General features: G+C 38.8%; 1 long non-coding RNA gene across 1 annotated transcript; it reads left to right on the top strand.

Annotated features, from left to right (window-relative positions):
* Positions 1–284: 284 nt before the first annotated feature.
* On the top strand, positions 285–4,976 carry LOC146026789 (uncharacterized). The gene is made up of 2 exons (XR_014454544.1): positions 285–610; positions 2,955–4,976. It is a non-coding gene; the product is annotated as an uncharacterized LOC146026789 (long non-coding RNA).
* Positions 4,977–6,010: the final 1,034 nt, after the last annotated feature.

Here is a 6,010-nt window from a genome sequence, read left to right as displayed (position 1 = left end):
GGATTTCTGTCAGTAACTGTACATTTATTTTCCAGTTGTTTATGAGGATTTTCTTTTAATTACTAGTAAAAGCTGTGATCGTCCTCCGCGTTCCTTCAAACTTCACTCTTTGAAGTCAGTAGCCAGCGGACCGTGAAGTGTTTGATGGGCGCGTCTTGTGATTCATCACCTATCGATATACACATGAATCCTCCGCAAATAAGATGAATCAAAAATCCGATAAAAATCAAATTAAGCAATGCAGCAGCGAAAACAAGGTTGAGAATTGTAAGACAACACATAATTGACATAAGTGGCAATGTTTGATTACATAAACAAGTTATTATTTTCATGTATTTTGGAGATGGAAAAAAAATATAAAAAAATCTTAATGTAATTACTTTTCAAATTTTATCAACAGAACAGTTTGATCAAGCTCTTTACGCAGAATCCGTTTGGGAGAATTCTGTTTCCATGGCAACGCAGCACCCAAGTTTAAATATAGCAGTTAATATTTTAGGTTATTCACTAGTTCATGTCAGACCAAACATGTTTCATTTAAACAACTGCGGTTCCTTCCATAATGTGATGAATACAAAAATATATATTTTACAGGAACTATGGAGACAAGGTATGCAAACACAGATTATCGATTGTATTATTGTGGGAAGAGAGATAATCTATGTATGATTAAATTGCCCAATAATTGTATTTTTTTAAAGTTGCTCTTTGTGAGTAGCTGTCAAACGTACAGTATGTCAACCCATTCTGTAAGTAGATGTCAACTTTAGAGGTCAATTTACTATTGTGTCCATACATCTAAGATGGGAAAAAAAAACTTTATCACATTGCAATGTATATTATAAAGCAAGGGGGGCACTTGGCCAAGGAGGTCATACCAGAATAGGAAATAAGGTAATCGTGGTCAATATTGTACCAGCTAACATTAACATGTCAATATTACGGTAATGTTTATGGTTGTCAACATTTTGATGATGTCGTCATTCTGGTGTTAACATTCTGAATTTTTTACTTAATAACTAAAGAACAAGGTATTAATGTGATGTTTACAGTATCTTACCGGGAATGACTATTTTTGATGTTTTTGAGGTTTTCTCTGCCTGTTTGAGCTGTAATACCAATGACCTAACTTTCAATGCAGCTATTGGAAAAGGCTAAAAATTCTGTTTCATTTGGTTATTTAAATATAACAAATAAAAATGGATGTCCCCAAGGTGCAGAAGAAAGCAATGCTGGATAAGGACAGAATTTCTGAGACTCAATACTTAACCACTACTTTGGTGAGAGGGTTACTGCCGGGTGAGGGTGATACAGGATTCCTGTGTTCTTCTTTTATATGGAATACGTTTGCTTTTACCTCTAAACATCTAAGCGCATATCATTGAAGATGCTTCTGATGGTCTATTGGGGATCATACATGTAAAGAAACCTTTATGTGAATGCTAGTAAGAATTAATTGGTAAGCATCTGTCTAAGAGAGCTATACTATTGAAATTGTTGGCTTACCCATCTTGGCCTGTGAGGGATAAAAGAAGCCTTTATGTGAACATCTCACATTAATGGCATTCCTGTGAGTGGTACCAGGAGCAGGTGTTGGTTGATTTCCTGGTTTTGTTGCAGTTGTTTGAACATTTGTGCCCTATTTCTGTGCAGAGTGACACATTTGGTAATGCCAAATACGGGGATGTAGCGCAGTACGGGGCTCATGCTGATTTGCGTATAAATCGCAAATTGTGCCTTGGAAAGAGATGGGGCTGGCGGACCACGCATGGTTGGCATGCAGTATGCTGGGTGAGAAGTGTAGCATAAGCTCCTAGATTACACCAGGGACGTAACGCACAGTGATTCAAGGCACAATTCATTTACAATGTAATATGCATGGCTGGCCAGTATTATTAATAATACATTATAAAGTTGTGTTGACCATGTAAAAGGAACAGCGAAGAACAAGATCCAAAGAAATATGAAAACATTACTTCTGCTCAAATCAAGACATCTGATACATCAGAACGAAAGTTGATACCACTTTAATAATGCAAAAGTTTTATAGCATAAACATTACTATCAGTGGCGGCTCCAGAGCTGGCCTGGCAGCAAAGTTCAAAATTCAAATAGGGAACTCACACCAACTGCCATTCCAAACTGAGGGGTAGATTTATGAAGCAGTGATTAGGCAGGAGAAGTGATAAAGTGCCGGGTACTTTATCACCGGCCAACCAGCTCCTAACTGTCCTTTTAAAAACCAGACTGTAACTTTACAGTCAAAAGCTGATTGGCCAGTGATAAAGTACCAGGCACTCTATCACTTCTCCTACCTTATCACTGCTTCATACATTTACCCCTGACTAATTAGCAGTTGGTGTTTTTCCCCTATTTGAACTGTGCTTCAGCTCCCTCCCCCCCCCCCCCCCCCCCGGCCAATCAACTCCTAACTGTCCTTTTTAAAACCGGACTGTGACTTCACAGTCAGGAGCTGATTGGCCAGTGAAAAAGTACCAAGCACTCTATCACTTCTCCTACCTTATCACTGCTTCATACATTTACCCCTGACTCACTAGCAGTTGGTGTTTTTCCCCTATTTGAACTGTGCTTCAGCTCTCCCCCCCATAACCCCCCCCCCCCCCCCCTGGAGCCACCACTGATTACTATTGTATTAGAATAAGTGGGAGGGACTCAGATGCCTTCAGCCAATCAGAAGCAGGCACTAATCAACATCTTCTTTATCATCATCAGTTCATGTGTTGCACCTGGGGTTCAATTAACTGCCTCCAAATGAGCACTTATGAAGGGTGTGGAATATTAGCTCAACAATGAAAAGGCCAACAGTGTCTAGACTGACCCAAAAGCTTGAGAAGCACAAAGTTGACATAAACCAAAGGTTGACACGGAAATGGATGACACAGGAAAAGGTTGACATGAGTTTTAAATGTTTTTTTTTTTATGTCCGTTTGTAGATTTCATATCATGGACCCCAAATTAGTGAATGCTGATCTTGCATTGGGTAAGGTGCCTCGCTCTGCTTCCAACTGAAGTAAAAAAAAAAAAAATAGAAAAACTTTTTTGTGCCGACTATTGCCAGGTCAACCATTTAACCATGTGATCTTTTGACCACCATATCTATGTCGACCATATAGTGTTGATCTATTGACTTTTGACCTATTGAACAATTCTTCTTATGCCTACTTATACTGACTATTCCTTGCCTGCACTCATACATCCAACATAATTCCGAAATGCGTTTCGTCAGCATGACTATGGTTATGTACGAAAGAAAAATTGGCTATCGAGATGAAATATCCCGGTGACAGTTTATTGATGGACGGACATAGTCAATTTTACAAAAAGGATGCATGTCACTGAAGATTTTGTGACTACAATTTTTGCAGAAAAAGTTGATCTATTTTTTTTTTCTGAATTTTTTTTTTTTAATTTCAACAAAATGTACCAGATTCTCAGTACAATGTTTGAAAAATGATAAAGACACAAAGAACAGATTTACAGTAATTAAACGTTAATACTTTACGTATTTCAGGTGCACACGGATAGAACGCTACTTGATTGCTATTTAAGGGCTTAAAGCAGTTTATATTAAGCAGGCGAAAAAAAATACATTCTATAAATCTCAGGTATTTACAAACTGATCACATTCATGTACTAATTAGTTTAATTAAATTGTCTGAAGTGTGGGCTGAATTATAAGGATTGTTTAAAAGCAAACTTAAAGCTGGAATAAATTAAAAACAGCAGAAATAGTTTTTCAAGCTGCATCTTACAATAGCTTTCGGAAAGTCAATTAGGCGATGGAATAATTGAGCAGCCAGATTCTTTTTAAAAATCATTTCTGTTCCAAACATTGTGGGAATTAAAAAAATAAAATAAAAGTGGGATAGTGAAATGAATATAACTCGTACTAGAACTTCTGAGCTAGAATGCATTTATTTTTTTTCAGGCAGATGAAGTAGATATTTAGAGGAGTGGAATTGCTGATAAGGAATTAAATGTCAAATGTATAAAATAAATGTTGAAATGCAAATTATCCACACACAATTATCATCAATATACGCACAGTATCTAGAAGAAAAATAACTTTTTGTAGTATAAAAATTAATTTACAACATAGTTGCTTTTTATTAGAGGGATTTGAATGCAGGTTTATCTCAGCTTTACATGTCTAAGTAGAGTGAAAGCTCTTCTACCAAGCATACCGCCAAAAGTGCTGCCTTTGCATAAGGGGTTAACTAAATTATTTCCGATGATTGTTTATGTTCCGTTGGCTGTATTGATTTTGGTTTTACACGCTGGGCCTTGTAGACAGTTATAAAATGTGTTTGAAAAAATATACACATTTACTTTATGCAAGGGTCCTAACCAATCAGAATAAATCTTTTAAATTATGTTAATTTTTTATAAGGATACCACAGGGGTCCCATGGGTAATGCATGAAACATCAAGCAAAGTGATATAGTGATTATACCAGACAGTTATGGATATGTTCACAGCTTAATAAGTATCGCTAATAATTGCATGATAATGATGCGCAGATTACATCACTGCAGATTACATAATTATGTAGCGAACACGAGCCAATTGTCCTGGTTACAAGAGCTTACATCTTAGAGGGTTTACAGGTGGACACATAACTAGGGAGTAAAAGAGATGTAGAACACCATTGGTGAGGTTTGATGAAGTGATGAACATGGAGGCCGCAGTTTAACGTGTAGTGGCCATGTGTCAGCTATAATAAAACAGGGCATTCTAGAGGAGGTGTGGTAGGACATGGTCAGGGAAGAGGAAGGGGGAGAAGGGAGAAGAAGAAAGTATATGCGTGAGGAAGAAAGTGTGTGCGTGAAGCACTAGCAATCGGAGAAGGATCTTCTGGACCTCTCAACTGGCCACTCTGCGATATTGTAGCATTAGCTATTGGCCATAAGCTCTGGAACCCCCCCACACACACACTCCTTCCCCGCCCCCACACACACACACTCCTTCCCCGCCCCCACACACACACACTAATTCCCCGCCCTCCTGGGCAATATAGTTAAACCCAGGGTAGCACAGAAGGGTTTAGCGATCTCTATAGTGAGGTCAGTGGATAATCCATAGATTGTCTTTATGGGAATAAATGCCTTTATTTATATAGCTTTGAATGTTGTCATGTTTTATTAAGTACGTACTTGTATTGTTTTACAGAGTAGTTCTATGTTTAAATAATAAATGTTCCGTTCCCAAAGGCTGCTGTGAATATTTGTGTACGTTACATCTTTTATTTTCTGTAGTCTTGAGCCGTAAGATCAAATAAATAAATTTGCTTAAAGCCATAAAATGGAAAAATAAATACAGAAATAGACCTTATATGAAGGAGTGCACTTGGAAAATGTTACTATGAGGTCACCAATCCCAATACTGGATTACAGTAGGACATTTGGTACAATCCCAGCTTCAGGGTTGTTTCCCGCTTAGGACTGCATTGTGCCCATCAACCAGGCAGCAGCCAAGTGTGTCTGGTTTACAACTAATCTGCATATCAGGTGCCAGCCACTGGCATGCTCGGCAATGAACGACAGATAGGGATAGGACCATGAGGAGGCCAGTGTTGTCACACAGGGTTGGATGCCCATCAGGAAAAACCTGTCCTGCTCACTCGCTGATTTAGCAAGCCCTCCTCCATCTTCATCTTACGGGAAGTTCCCCAGTGTTGCTGGCCCTGCCCACTCACCCCTAACTTGCAACTCAAGTGTTTATGGTCTTTTACATGGTTGGATAAGCAATCAGGTCTAGGCACGCCCCTGAGGATCAGGTCCCTCCCCTCCATTATAGACACAGTTTTCTTCTGTGGTGCGGCCTTGCCAACTGTTCGGATCCTGGCATGGTTGTCAGAAGAAGAAGAGATTGGATACATGTACAAAGGATTGTGTTTGGCGGCAGTTTGAGAATGTCGCCGGAGAAGAATTTTAATTTGAAGGCCAAGATGATCCAGGCTGGGGGCAGCATTTAGGATGCACTGATGGGA

The sequence above is a fragment of the Crinia signifera genome, chromosome 8 (assembly GCF_055691185.1).
Source record: "Crinia signifera chromosome 8, ASM5569118v1, whole genome shotgun sequence".
Taxonomy (NCBI): domain Eukaryota; kingdom Metazoa; phylum Chordata; class Amphibia; order Anura; family Myobatrachidae; genus Crinia; species Crinia signifera.
This window is presented reverse-complemented; position numbering and strand designations above follow the sequence as displayed.